The 16,097-nt window shown below is 39.1% G+C and overlaps 1 protein-coding gene across 1 annotated transcript in view; it reads right to left on the minus strand.

The window, feature by feature from the left end:
- Window positions 1–1,159: 1,159 nt before the first annotated feature.
- Window positions 1,160–16,097, minus strand: part of LOC117753349 (urotensin-2 receptor) — a 45,554-nt gene continuing 30,616 nt past the window's right edge. Inside the window, exon 4 of the mRNA XM_034571410.1 lies at window positions 1,160–1,620. The gene's annotated coding sequence lies outside the window, so the exon portion shown is untranslated. The remainder of the gene's footprint in view (window positions 1,621–16,097) is intronic.

Genomic DNA, 16,097 nt, shown 5'->3' on the forward strand with positions numbered 1-16,097 from the left:
TTCTGTGTGGGTTTCCCCCCCCCCAGTCCAAAGACATGCAGAGTGGTGTTAGGGTAATTGTAGACATTAAATTGAATATAAGAGTGAATGTTTTTTGGCTCTGTGAGTCGGCCCTGTGATACACTGGCAACCTGTGGAGAGTGTGCCCTGCCTCTCGCCCTATGTCAGGTTGGCTTCAGCCTCAAAGTTATAAGCGGTATAATGGATGATTAGTTCGCTGCCAGATGTATTCTAATATCTTTGTACACAGCTATAATGTAATCCGCTCGTTCCAGTCTTTGTGATAAGCTAAGCTAACCAGTCGCTGACTGGAGCCCACAGACTGTATGTAAAGATGGACAACATGCCTATAAGTGAAGCTGAATCATCTTGATTGCCCCCTGGTGGCTGGTTGCAATATACACTTAAAGAAAACATGACTTCAATTGGTATTTTTATAAACTTAGCAACTGTTTGAAAATAACATGTTACCTTTAACAATATCATTTATTTGTGTGTTACCAATTGAAGTATTTGTTTTTCAGTGGGTCATAAACCCTGCCTCCTCCGTGTTAGTGGATAGCACCTGGACCAAAATAAAAAGACAGAGCCGATGTCTAATAAGTTACTCTCAAGGATGGTTTCTGTCATTTTAAGTAGTTATTACCCTGATCTTTTTTAATGTTACATTTGGTTTTACTTAGTAAATCAAATTAGTTTAACTAATTATAGTAATAGTCAAGTAATTTGATGATTTAAAAACTGGTTGAAATGTCGTGAATGAGAACTAAGTCTGACTTGTGATCGTGTGATTGGTCGGGCATGTGTATCAGCAGGACCTCAATCAGTACCGCGCAGACTCTGGCTACAAAAGCACAACATGGCGATACCCGTCTCTGGGATATTTCAGCTTCATTTTTGTAAAAGTACAAATGGAGATGCATCGTTTATCAATACAAGAGTGGTACATCCAGCTTCTTTTCTAACTCTTAACAATAAAAACAATTAAGTGTATTTCCCAAAATATTTGGAGATGTACGCCCACGACACCGTTTGGAATTTTTTATGTACAGAATCACGGTGGACGCTTTTCTTTTCACTTTCTGTTGACTGACATTGGTTATTGCAATGTTGTGTTTTCCTTTTGCAAAATCTAACCACTGACGCTTCAGTAATGTCGTCCTCAAATTTCTTTTGAACCAACTGCATTACTCCCCTGCAGTCACTGTGTACACATGTCCTCTCTATCACTTACAGAAATAACAGTTTCAGAGACACTCTCACATGCAGGCCGCCACAAACGCAGCATGAGTCGGAAAGAGGGTAAACATACAAGAGTCTCTTCTCTTGTGTTGTAAGACGCTGATCTCTCTCCTCATGCCACAGGAGGTCCTGGCAGTCACAAAATAAATACAGACATGTCTATGTTGGACAATATGTCAAACAGCAGCAGCAAGCCCCTCATTCAGTTCCATGCTGGTGTTGCGTCCACGCAAATTGAGCCACAAATACAAAAAAAAAAATAACACTTCTATCTTCATCCTCCCTTCACAGCAGTGGTGATTAGGCGCTCAGAGTCCACTACCGTTTGTGTCATCTCCTCCTCCTCTTCCTCGGCACAGCACAGCTTTCAGATCTTACCTATCAGGGAGACACAGGACAGAGCGTGGCTATTAATACAGAGGTTGTAAATCCTCCCAGTGCACACATGCATACACACTCAGCACTGTTTGCAGAGCATGTTCTCACTGGAAAAAGCACGCGGGTAAAAATAGAAGAGCAGTCATTAGTTCCTGTGTGCACATAGAGAGGTTGGCACAGCTTTTTTTTGATTGGCTTTAACAAACACATGCACATGCACACGCACACACACACACACACACACACACACACACAAGGAATTCTAACTCGAAGCGATGGTTGTATTGTGATTTGGAGGGCACAGTTAACAGGATTGCCTGGCAGGATCAGATTAACTGTGAACTGTCTTTGGTTTCACCGTCATTGTCCCCCGGGAATTTCTACACCAAAATACTGTTTATCCTCATACATTATGTATAATCACTTTAGATGAACCACAGCTGCATATACAGAGCTATATATACACCAAGCTATATATGCAGATCTTGTAATCATCTCAGAGGCGCAAACGTGACTTTGAGAAAGAGAGAAAGTTTTCTGCCGCCATTTCCTGCAACTTTAAAACTCATTCGAAACTCAAAGTGCTGAGACAGCTATTTAAACTCTAAATGGATTGGATTACCTTATTTACTACGATTAGCTTCTTGACAAAGCAATCAGTTGGCCTGGTGCTCGTTGGCTTCAAGATGGCAGCACACGCACAAACGCAGCGGCTTTGCTCTCCCTGAAGTGGATTTTTATTTACTATGTTACTATTATGTTTATTAAGAAGTCGACTCACCTGCATGTGGTACTCTCTAGGGACACTTAATTTCACCTTTTGAGCTTTGAAAACACATTTATTGTAACTTTCCAAAACCAACCTTTCCAATATTTACACAACTACTTCATTACAGACATTTTCATCTATACAGCTGCATGTATTTGTATGTAAAGCTGTTGTATTGTAATCTGTTCCAGGGGGAAAAAATCCCTTTCTTTAACATTGTGGTCAAAAACATTTTCGTTGATTTCTCAGAGAATAATTCATGGTTCTAGAGGAAAAAAACAGGCACATTTAGGGAATTGATATTTATGAGTGTTTGAAATTCGGTGCAGCTTGATTGATTTTAAGGAGACTGTTGGTCTTTGGCAGAGGTATAAACTCCAGTTGGTTATCGGATGGCCAAACAGCATCTGCAGCGCTGGGGAAGGTGGAATGGTTAGCTTGTGAAGCTGTAAAGCTGCAAGCTCACAACAAGCTGCACTACAGGCTACTCCATGTCTCTTCTCTCCCTGGTTCCCACCATCCTCCCATTTTGATGGATTTTCTCCTGAATTAGAAGATGTCTGCCTTCGTTAAGGAGCTTGCAGACTCATTTTTTGAGGCATATATTTGTGAATAAAATCATTTCAAGGTTCAATTAGTATTTGGCAGTGCTACTTTACTACTTATAGGATAAAATGATTTGTCAATGAAAGAGTTGCATGTGTTTGAACATAAAGAATGGGCTGTCACTACTCCCCACACTTTGTACAACCAATAGCGACACTATGAAGATCTTACCCATTAAATCCATTTGAGCCATTACAACCTGAGCATATGTGATGAATGTTTAATGACAACTTTGAAATGTCTTCTCACAGCTCACATTTATACACCTCTATGTGCATATAACAACACCACCAGTAGAAGTAGGTCACATGCAAATTCATTCATTCATGTTTCTCAAGATTTCTCCCCTCTACACAAACAACGCATGAAATATTCACTGGATTTGACACACACACATAATGCACGTCATCAGGCTCACATTAGCCTTTATAAATCTCAGCATAGTCAACAGTAAATCACAGTACCTTCTGTATAATGAAATGCTGATATAAAAAAAAATGGTACAAAGTACTATGAGATAACACATGACATGATAATGAGTATTGCCATGGAAATATTTAGAACCATCTAATTTCTGGTTCTACTTGCTTTAGTTGGGCCTTTTTACTTTGTTTATGTTGCACTTTTCTAGTCTTATCGTGCACACAAGTCACATTCGCCCGCTCACACACACATTACAGCATTCTGGGCTGGTGATCCCCCAAAAGATGTTGACAAGATGAAATGGCATTGCTTAATACATTTCATTACTCTATTCACATTAGACTCATTGTGGTTAAAAAAAAACCACAGTATGTGTGCTTGTTTGTATTACAGAGACAAAAAATTATTTGAGTTATTTTATTAAAGTAATTATATATTATAGTCAGTATATTTAGCTCCATCTAATTTCCAGTGTGGTTCACGACTTCACTTATAATTCAGCTTTCAGCACACATGGCTGCATGCTATGACATATACAGTACATTCCATTAGCAATACAACAATATATATATATAGCATAATAATATATCACAACATTACTACATGCATGTATCAGTATTAGTTTGCTGATCTTGGCATAAACACCAAAGAGGGCAAACAACTCGTCTGGCTCTGTCCAAAGAAAACACAAAATCCATCTACCACACCCTCTAAAGCTCACTGATTAGGATGTTGTGTCTCGTTTGCTTAATCTGTACAAAAACTAAAATGTGAAGACAGCATTTTTTTCTTTCCGTTGGGAAAAATGTTCCAGGATGTGGCGGAGTGGTTAGCACTGTGGCCTCAAAGCCTTTCTGTGTGGAGTTGAATGCCCCCCCATACATTTTTCATGTATCTGTACTTACTAAAGGATTTATTTTCAGGTACTTTGGGTATTTCATTGCATATATCAGTATCATCAAATATCTGTACCTTCTACTCCACTAAAGCTTTACATTGTTCATATTGTATTTTTTATATATATTTTAAAAAGTAATCAATGATGAGAGAGTAATTTCGCTGGTTTGTTATGTCTCCTGCTGTTCTGCTTGATGTTGGGCAATGTAAGTGAAGTTGTTGACAGACTCGTTTATCATCAGAAGCTACATAAAACCTATTTCCATTGAGGTTTAGCAAATTAGCCAAACATTTCAATATGCTAATGATGCAGTTGACTGTTGCATTAGGGAATAGTTTAAACATACTCTTAATACATATTTAAAAGCAATAACTTACTTACTGAAAAGTATGTACGGTACTTTTTCCTTTCACTTCAGTGCATTTATGTCTATTTATTCGTGCTTTTAGTAAAAATGTGTCACTGGGTTCTCCGGCTTCCCTCCAAAACACACTGTCATTAATCTGATGTAATTCTATTATAGAAATTGAAAGGTGTCCTATAGTTTTACCAATATAACTCATAAGCCCGTGCTTGCGGTTAATTACGCGTACACAAGATGGCTGCTTCGCGTATTCTGCATCCGTTTAGTGTGTAGGTTGTGCACATCCTCGGAAAATTAATGTGATGCGTAAACATGATCCAATACTCACATAAAGGTCAGAGCAATAGCAATTTCTTGACAGGGATGCTGGGCACATAATCAGGAACACGTCATAAGTGACAGAAATAGCAGGGCCACATTGGCAGAATGAGACACCATTTCCTGATGTGTCCGATAAGCAAGTATGTGAAAAATAACATTCAGTCGCCTATGATTAAATGTCCTGCAGGCCATATGCCCTTATTACTGCTGCTATTCGCCTGAAAACTGGTGAAAGTATCTACACTCCCTTTTTCATTCAACATTTTACTACATTTTGACTCCATCTCCCCTTTCCTAATCCAATTCATTTCCCTGACTTTATCTAATATGCACAGCCACAATCCGAGGACTGATTGGACTTCTTGATAAGTTGAATGATTAAAACTTTTGGAGCAAGCGTCTCTATGTTTGAATATTTTTAGCTCTCCGTGTGCCAAAATCAACCTTTCCCACTGTTAGTGGAGCGGTGGATGACTGAGCCTTGAGACGTGATGTCCTCTATATCAGAAAAAAATAAAAACAGCCTATGACGCAGACCCGCTCTCAGTACCAGGGAGAATTGTTTGGTGCGTCTATTCAAATATACACAGTAATCACCCACAATCAGGTTGAACACATCATGCCTGATTCATTCATTCAAACCGCGTCCAAAGTCACCTTTGACTCATAAGATTAAATATAAATGTGAGTAAACTGTTTGTTCAGTAACAATCCATTATGCAGTTCAGTTATAGGTGCAGGGTCAGTAGCAGCATAACATACAGGACAGGGTTTTTTTTGCAGCAGCTTGAGTAATGAATCATTGTTTTGAGCTTGCTTGGTTAAAAATACCTACAGAGGTGACTCATCTGTACTGGGTTGTTATACTTTATCTACTGTGACAGTTTAATTGTCTTGCATAGAATCAATAGGGTATATTGTGTGTCAAATTAAAGTTACCGTGAGTCAATTCACCACAGTCTGAAAATAATAGCCTCAGTTTTTCTACTTTCAGTTTTAAACTATATGCCGCTCAGTCTGGCAGCTTTAAAGCACTTTCCTTCAAAGCTGGTACATCCCAGTGTGTTAAATTAGAGGACGCCCACGGGGTTGCTCTCTGCACAGTGTCAATGGTAGTTTGCTTGTTTTAGTTTTTTTTTGTTTGTTTTACTTGGAAAAGGCCACCCAGGAAAATATGATTGAGACTGTGACAGTCAGAATGCAGGCCTATTTAAACATTTTATACATAATTTAATTCTATAACAATATTTGACTCCTATAATGCACCTGGTTGACCGTAAGCCAAACGAGAGTAAATGTAAGTGCTTAAACTTTACCAGTCCACATTGTGTCTTGCGTAAAGTGTTGAGAACTTTACCCAGCTTTCTTTACAGCAGAGTAGTTCACTCAAATAACTCTGGGCAAAAAAGTAAAGACGAATTCCTTATCAACGGCAAGAGGGACATAAATATTGTGGCTATTTGATGACAGTGTGGTTGCATCATTAATACCAACAGCTTTGAGGGGCTGAAGCTGCTGACTGTCTCTTTAATGCTCTCAGCAATAATCTTCTGCTTTCTGAATAGCAGTGGTAAGAACAGAGACCTGACTGACTCCGCTCCCCCAGTCCTCAGTCAAACTGTTCACCTGTTGACTTGGGCCTGCTGGTGACTTGGCTGTGCGTCCTCCCACTGATGTCTCTCCTTCATCACCCCCCTCCTCATTTCTGCTACTGTCCCGTTCCACTCCACCTCCTTTGCTCCCTCAGTGGCAGCCAAACTACCCTGCGGCCCACTTGGCAGCAGCAGCCATCGGGCAGAGAAGTGCGTACTTGCCCCTCTTTGCCAAGGCCTCATCATCAAAAGCTCATCAGAGACAAGAGTGGATCTCATTCTGCTGAGGTAGTAAAGGTTCACTGACCGAGAGCGGTTTCCACTGAAATTTCCTGTTACTCCACAGATGTAAATTATTCAGCGGGACAAAAAAAAAAAAAATCTAACTTCAGCATGTTTCCTTCTTCCTGCATCTACAAAGAATTGCATTATTATATAAAAAATATTTGAAGTAGAGTAGTAACAGATTCAATAATGCTGACTGCAAAGAGAAGCAAGCAGAGGAGTGTAAATCTCCATGGCATAACCCTCAGAAAGATTTACAGAGTAATTATTGTGGTGATTAGAGCTGTTATTATTATGTATTTCACACAGCCTGGCCCACCTTCAACCTGCACGGCAGCCAATTTAAATTTGGAATACACTTCTCTACTTCAGAGACGCCCGCAGAGGTGGGTAAGTCTGAAATTGTATCTTTGCTCTTTTGAGCTTCTGTGGGTAAGATATGTGTTAAAAGCACATTTTATATTGCACCGTGAGGGCCTGTGAGTCTGTGGCGCTGGCGGTTACTGCTTCTGCCTTTCGGCTCCCTCTCTGGCAGGACACATGCAGGCCTGGCTTATCCTGCCAGGCTTAACCCACACACAACACCCCGGCTGGTCCTTATCTCCGCCTTGCAGCTCCACAAGCCTCATCCACACATGCAGCGACACCAAAACACACAAACCACTAATAACAAGCGTGTCAGTATTATGTGCATGCACACATGTGCCTCTGTTTACATGTGAACATTTGCGCAGATGGGACAGTTTCTTCAGCTTTTCATTTATTTCTTTTAATGTTCACATTTTACGCTACAGTAATTTACATAATTGGCACCGGGTAGATGGTGACAGTGTCCACATGCAGCAAATGTGTATAATTTCGTTTAAATTTTAAATTATAAATCTAAGAGTTATCACTCCAGGCATATGCTGAAATTTATCCTAATTAAAATCTAATTTGTTTCAGAATGTCATTTTAAAAATAATATGGCTGCAGCCTCATACTGCTATTACACAGACAGTAGGAAATCCAAAGGTTCACATGGAGTCATGTCAAAGTCTCTGCTGCAAAAGCTTCAAATTATAACCTTCAATCATTCACGAAATGAGTCTCCATTTCTCTATATGATTTATGGTGGGCAATTTTTCGACAGCATTCAAATAAGTTTTAGTAATGACCTTTCCATTTTGTATTTTCTTTCCTCCTGCATTTAGCGTTTCCATTCACATAAACGAGAGATTCGCAGGAAGTGATGCAGCATGTTCAGTATTTCAGTGTTACATGATTTTAATTTAACTAAGTGATATCACTTCAGTTTAAATTACTGCCGTTGCTTCACAGACTTTTTCAGTTCACATTATTTGTCTTTATGTGTGGTAACCCTGGGGTGCCTTTTCACGTGAAGCAGTAACAGGACTTAGCGCTGACACTGATTGTTCCTTAAAAGTAAATTCTTCCAGACAACAGTCATTATTAGCAAAGTACCTAACTGACTTCCCTGCGCCCTGCTGTTGTGTGGTAAACAATACAAGACACGTGCAGCAGTAAATCAGATGGTGGTCGCTCATGGCATCGTGGAAGAACGCCAATTACTGACCGACTTCTTCATTAAAGAAGTGTGAGGTTGTTTGGCTGCCCTGTAAACAGATACACTAATTGCTCCTCTGTTGTACCTCTGAGAAAAATGCTGCTCATGTTTTCGCTGTAGTATTTAACTGTACTTGCTTTGAAGAGGGGAAATACTCGTGTTGCCATATCAACCAGGACTGAGATATTAAGGATTTCTGCTTTAACATGCAGGACTTTTCCTTTGCTGCTATAGACGCTAGGTTTAACTTGCAAGTGTGGATCCTTTTGAAAGGACTTGAATACTGACTCACTAAATCTGAGATCCCTGAATATCAATAAATAAATCAATATCATGCCTTTGATTATTGATTGATTTTAGGAGCAGATATAGTGCATATTTTGTCATTTATATGTGGTATAACAATACAACTGAGATATTCCATGTGGCTGTTGACGAGTAAAATGAAACTGTTGGTTACCATCTGGTATTATTGTGTTGTTGCTGATGGAATAAACATCTGTGCTACTCACGACATGAACTGTGTCTGTAAAACAATACACAGCGTGTAACCTATATCATCAAAACAAACCTGGAATGTTTGGAAACCCTCTTTAATATTTGGATGTCAACTTGTGACCAAAGAAACAAGGATTACAGTCTGTTTAAATAAATCTAGAAACACGCAGTGGATTATGGGTTAATAACCTGCTCTCTGCTGGAAGCACCTTCAAATAGGAGAAGTTGGATAGTCATTAAAGTGATAATAAAATAAAATAGAAATAAATAAAAAAACTGATTATTTGCATGTGTTGACATGATCCCAAATCTTTAAAATGAAGTCAGTTTGATGAATAAAAGTTATGTTCATGTTATTAAAACATACTGTATATGATTTAGTTTATTTCCCTGACATGACATAAACACATATACATTTATCAGTTACTTTATAACAGTAATTTTTGAAAGGACAGTATAACTAATTTACAATTTCAGTTTGTTAAACAAATATAATCAAGCTAAAAGAACTTGTAGTTCTCTCTTCTGTGGTGTTTGTGAAATGTCATATGGAGGTTATGCCTTTGTGCAGCATGTGTCTTACATGTTATGCGGCAGGCTTCTCATGAGACTCCAAGTCACTAACCAAAGAGTCGTTATAATGCATTCACCTCTCTCCTCCATGAACCTGAACTTGTCTTATAAAAGCAGACAAGATCACAGGAGCTTCTCCACGTGTCTACATCCCCTGGATGTTTGCTACAGTAGGGCTGAGGTTTTGTTCTATGATAGAACAAAGGGAGGTAAGGAAAGGTCGCTGGCAAATATTCCCTTTAAAAGTCGGAGAGAAAGACAATTGTAATTATTCTTGCATCACAGAATATGGGATGAGCTGCGAGTTGTTTCACCCCAGGGATGCGTCAAAGAGAAAACCTTGACTAGGACTTTGATCCCATCTCATATTTAAATGTCTCTTCATCAAACTTTGACGAATCAATGGATCAAGACCTCAGAACACGTGCTGCAAGACTTTGTGCTTGTAATGTACAGTGTGTCGCAGAGCAGACCTGCAAGTCAAAGCAAGTTTAATGAGCATAGCTCAACTTTTGATCAGGCTCCAGGAAGAACTGTTCCTGCACTTTGTCATGCTTGTGTTGTTGCTTATTCAAACATAGAACCGAGCACTACAATCATCTTAAGTTGTCCTTCATTTGTCTTTTTCAAATAAAAGCCCAGTTTTATCCACAATCTACATGAGGCATTGCTAATTGTAATTTCAGAAGAGTAAGAAATCGAAACAATAGATCTTCTAATGATGGCTTATTTATTCATGAGCTTATTGTTTACTCTTGAAATAACCCAATGTTTACATACAAAATGCTAGGAATAGTCTGGAGAAGAGACAGAGAGTCAGCGATATTACCCAAAGATCCTCATATGTACTGCTCTAGTTAGCAGCTACCTATAGCTACCACACACAGTTTTGCAAAGGGACTGAACAAGTAAGAAACCCAGATGGTACAAGTACAAGTAAAAACAAAAGCATAACTAGGCTACTGAGCTTAAAGTGAAACACAATTGCAGCAGTGGTTAGTAGGTATAGGAGGAGCCATTCTACCAACAACACTAGAGGGTGCAGCGACCACCTTCCGAAAATGACGACGCGAACAGTTGGCTGTTTAAGCAAGTATTTAACCTCTATAGATGGCATCCACGAAAAAAATACATATGTAACAAAGCTGCAGAAACTATGTAAATCGGCCCTCAGTAGAGCGCATACATCCGCCAACAGTGTCTTTAAATTCTATCAAGCTGCACCAAATCTCACACACTCATGGATCTGTTCCATAAATCTGTCAGATTTGTTTCCATCTACATCCATGAATGACCCCTTGGGAAATCAGTGAACATGTTCAAAAAAGAAAGTTGAATAAGAAAGTTAAAAAGAAAATCCTGGATCTGCTCCCTGATCAGGATCCGCACCAAACTTAAATAGGTTCTTCCCTGACCCAGTCTACATCCCTCCCCCAGGTTTAGTTAAAAGTTGTCCTGTCGTAAAAAGAAAAGATAAGGGTGAACAAATAACCTCCTTTGTTTGGATCAAATGTTGTGTGCCGAAGAGCAGAAGCTGTAAATATTGCTTTATACTGTACATACAACATGAGTCATGTGATCCATTGTTGACATAATAATGTTTCTGGTAGGTGCTTTAAGTTTCAAACTGGTGTGCTCTTCAGGGATCTATTTCCATGTTGGCAGAGCTGGATTCTCAAGGTAAATGGAGGGAGTGATTAAATGCCAAGTGTCGAGATTGAGATTTATTGTGTTGTAAGGTATTCCTCTTAAAATAAAAAATAAATGATGGCTAAGCCTCTGAAAACATTATTGTAAACATTATAATTAACAATTATTAACATGACATCACAACACTGTTATTATGATGAAACTCAACGTAAGAAGTTGTTTCACTGAAAACCTCTCATGTGCAGCACCAGCCTTAATAAAAGTGCCCCCCCTCCCCCCTCCCTCACACCTCAGCCTTGTCCTCCTGTAGCCCCACACCACTTCTCACACTCTCCTTCAGGCAGTGGACCAGTAAATGTACTTTTCTGCATAACCTGCGATTCCTCTCTGTTCCTCTATTATTCCTGGGCCAAACTAACTCAAATCTGATCAAAGCAGACCAACAGTGGAAAACACAGGAGAGCTCTTGCTCCTCTGGGTTTGCCAGTAAACGCAGCTTTCTCGTCTCCAATTTACTGTTCTTTTGGTGTGTTTCCCCCCACACCTGTTGAACAACTGTTCTTTAGCGTTCTGATTTCACTCTAACAAGATCAGAGGTTGGGTTTATTAGCTCCCTTTTATCCTTCTCTCCCTCTTTGCTCTCCTATAATCTCTCCTGTGTCTTTTCATTTCATGTCTTTCCCCTTGGCTATTTGTGTCAAGGTGGAGGAACATAGCGTGGATATCTTTATATCCACGTGTCGCATTTCACTGGACCCAAAGCAAAGGGGGCCGGGCGAGACTCGCAAGCACGGCATCACTACCTCACACATCTTGATCTACTCTCAGAACAAAAATAGTTTAATTTCAAGGAATCTTCTTCTCATTATTTGCCAGCTGAGTGGCACCACCATCCAATTTACAATTTGTATTGATCCTAGCCTTTCATCATTTTTTTTATCATTACTGTGTGCAGTTTTCTTCCAATTCTCGGGCTGCAGGCTAATGGATGTTGATTGACACAAGGTTTTAACTCCTTTGTGCAGTTTTCTAGGCTGCATCCACACTGTTAGTTTTGAACATCAGTACTTTTGCAATGTTTACCTCTGACGCTATTGGTGCCATTTAATTAAAAAATCTGCGGGGCTGTATCTAAATCTAGAAGAGTACGTCAAGTAAACAAAAGGTTTCCTCGGCAACCAATGGTGGATGCAAACAAGCTTTTTATGACCGTTAGTAACAGTTCCACCTTGATTTTCAAGAAAAAGAAATCCCTGGTCATGATTGGTCGAGTGTGCAACCAACAAGCTTCCTGTTTACACTGACGCGTGCATGCCCAGTGTATGTGGATGGTCATGTGATATTAATTTTCTGGAGTGTAAATATGGACAGAGATTATTTCCATTAGAAAGCAAAAATGCCCATCTCGTTTTTCTTTGAAATAAAAACATATTAGTGCAGACTATAAATACAGATGTATGACATGTCTACTCCCCCCCACTATCCAAAAATGAGGCCAAAATAAAATGTCAATCGTTTTATTGCATTTTTATAACATCAAATGACTCACTGGAGAAATTAAAACATACAACAGCACGATAACAGCTATCAAAACTGACCATCTTTGAGTATGAATTATCTGAGGTTTTTAATTTGGTCCATGTCCCATCCACTAACATGAAGGATATATGACTGACAGTCCAAGGCTGGCGAGAGCAGCTCCTTGAACACAGCAGGAAGCAAAGGGCTGGGGGCATTACTGATTGTGAGATTAAGAAGGTTACTGTTAAACCATTCAAATATCATGTTGATTTAACAGTCGAACCATCCTAATTGAGAATTTACTAAATTACTTATTTCAATATTTAATCTTTCATTTGATTTGGTACTTCTTATCAACTAATCATTATTGTTTTCTTGCTGTAATGTATTCGTAGATACAGCCATTTAATGCAGAGTCCTTGAAGAACCATCTTTAACCAGGTCAGTGTTGTGAACTGAAATTATGTCTTGTTTGACAGAAGTGCCTCCATTATGCACAGTTGAGGTATGTGGTACTCGAGCATGAATATACAGTACTTGCTCTTAACGACACAATATTGATTCCATTGGGTTTAAATGGCTAAGGACACTTCAGCCTTTTAGCTTCCTTTCAAACCTAATTCTGCTGCTTTTATTGTGCGCATTGACTTTCATGGCTTTCATCATGTGTTCTGTCCGTGTCAGTACAGCAGGTGCAGGTGCTGCCTCCGATGAAACACTCTGCCACTTGACTATTTTCCATTGCCTTCTGCTTTTACTCCAAATCTTTTGAATTTCTCCTCCTGTTTTGTCTCTCAAGCTGATTTTTGCTTAAAATGAAACTGTGCTTGAAGTACAAAGGGCTCAGTATATTAAGGAATAAGTAAAGTTCTGCATCTGTATTATTCCGGTGTGTGTCTGTATTTCCCACTTAATATTATAAATGGGTATGGGTAGTTAAAATGAACAAAGCTTCATGGCTACCAGTAAACAAGTCCAGAATATTTTCGGTCTAATTGGGTCCATGTGTGCGTGTTCTATTGCTGTTTGATACCTATGTGATCCAAACACAATAGCAAGTCTACTCACATGTTACGTCATAATTATAGGGGGATAAAAATGTTTTTCAGACTGTGAACTTTGAAGTGCTGGAAAAATGAATTAAAATGCTAATGGGCCCTTTTGATCACATCTACTTATAAATTGCTTCAGTACTGCTGAGCTGGTGCCAGTGTTACTGTTTCCTCTGCACTTGGGTCAGTCTGGGTCAGCTGCATTACACAAATTTTGTTTTGTTCCTCTCCCGGCAGTTTTGAGGGACATTTGGGTCTTTTTCATCTCGAAGGACAAAAATAGAAATACACGCAACGAGGCAATGTCTTTGATCATCATACCAGAGATTCTAGTTTTTGTGATGTTTTGCGAGCGCACTGAAGCAGCGAGTGGGCAAGGAGCAGGACTGAAGCACAAGCGAGAAAGTACATATACATTTGTTTTAATAATTAATATATGTCAGGTTTTTCCTAACAGTCTGTTCAGAATTCATAAATGCCACACTGGTCCTCTTTTATATTAGAGGACATAATATGGGACTCAGTTTTCTGCAAAAAATGCATTTTAAAATAATACAAAATTACTGTCTTCAAAATCCTAGAGCCGCATAGTCTTTCTACGTCTTACTTGAACGGAGTCCCGCATATTTACAAACTCATTTAATCTATCACTTATCCAGCTATGAAGAAAACAACAGCTTTCTGTTCGAAGCTGCACCTTTAAATATTTAATTTTAACGGTGGATCAAGTGACTTTGTGTAATGCAAATAGGTTTCTTGTCGTGATGAGTCTACAGATGATCACTTCCAGTTTCATCTCAGTTCCACAGAGCTTTTTAGCATCTTTCAGCTCTTTGTTTTGGTTTTACTAACCTCAGCTTTACTGTTTTTACTCACTCTCACTGCTCTCGTTATCCTTTATTTTAAAAAGAATCCATCACAAGCCCAACATTCACTGGCAAACAGACAAAGTCGGCACCTAGCTGGTGACGTGACGTCTCACAGTTCAAGGCATTTTTGTCAGATATCGTTGGAAACTGAATCAGATCTAGAGGGAAACTGATTATTGATCTTGAGGCCAGAATATTACATTACAGTATCATACAATCAGTCACTTTCACACACACACACACACACACCTCCTTCTCTCACATTGTGAAATTGAAATCAAACAACACACCGACTACTACTATTGCTATAATATGATATTGATTGTTAATTAAACATTATTGATCAATTGCTGTTTGATATGATGGGGGGAGTTATCATTTCGTTGGATGCCTTTATGTAGCCTTGTTAGAGTTCAGTATGGATCATCCCAAAAAAAGTTGTTTTTACAGGAAAAGAAAGAGAGAGGGTTTTTGAAACAAAAATACTCAAACAAGTGTTGTGGGAAACCAAATCCTATCAGCACTGAATACAGTCTAATGAACAGAAGTTGAAGAGGATTCAGCTCAGACTCTCGATGAGCTCCAGCGGAGGGCACACAGCCACCATTTGATTTGGTAATGAAAGGAAAATAACTAATGCCTGTCATTCCTAAGAGTTTCCCAACCCCGCAACTTAACCGAACAACAAAACCTGTAATTGATTACAATTCCACGTTGATGTTGAGAGGAAAAAAAAACATTCCTCCAGACTCCTTGTCCTCGTTATTTATCTCTGCAGGAGTGTTTCCTCTTGCTTTGTTTGTATATTTTACTTTTGGTTTTGCATGTCATTGGATTAATTGTTTTGTTGTTGTACAAGAAAATGTATCCATGCCAGACTTCCATTTCTGAAGTATCCAATTCATTATGTCCCCAAGTTGTGTGTGTTTCTCTCTACTGATGACCTTGCTCCTGTCTGAAAAGAAACGCCGTCATATGTTTCTCAATAACAATATTTGTGCCGTTGTGATGAACAACTTTCCAACCAATCATGGAAAGTAGAAGCTTCTAAATAATACCTCAAACCGTGACACACGCTGTCAAGCCACCAGACCTTCAATCCCAAATGTCAATCCATCAAATACCTATACTGCTAATCCTTTGAGGTGGGCATGAAGCCAATCTGAGCTGACATTGGAAATGACAAATGGAAAATGCAACGCTATACACAATATCTGTGTTTACTTTATAGTTCAGCTCAGCTCTTTGAGGTAAGAACTTCAAAGTAAGATGATAAAAATGTCCTTTTATTCTTAAATGAATGCGATTTGTGATACAGCTGTATGCAGAGATAAGGCATAAGTGACATAACATAATACACCTTGTAAATGAACTGAAGCTAATTCAAAAAGCTAAAAGATCCATAAAAGCTAAATCAACTCTGCTGTCATTGAGCTCGGCATCTTTGAAGTAAGTGAATGTGCGGATGAAGACGGTGGTGTATGCCGAG

Source organism: Hippoglossus hippoglossus, chromosome 19 (assembly GCF_009819705.1).
Source record: "Hippoglossus hippoglossus isolate fHipHip1 chromosome 19, fHipHip1.pri, whole genome shotgun sequence".
Taxonomy (NCBI): Eukaryota; Metazoa; Chordata; class Actinopteri; order Pleuronectiformes; family Pleuronectidae; genus Hippoglossus; species Hippoglossus hippoglossus.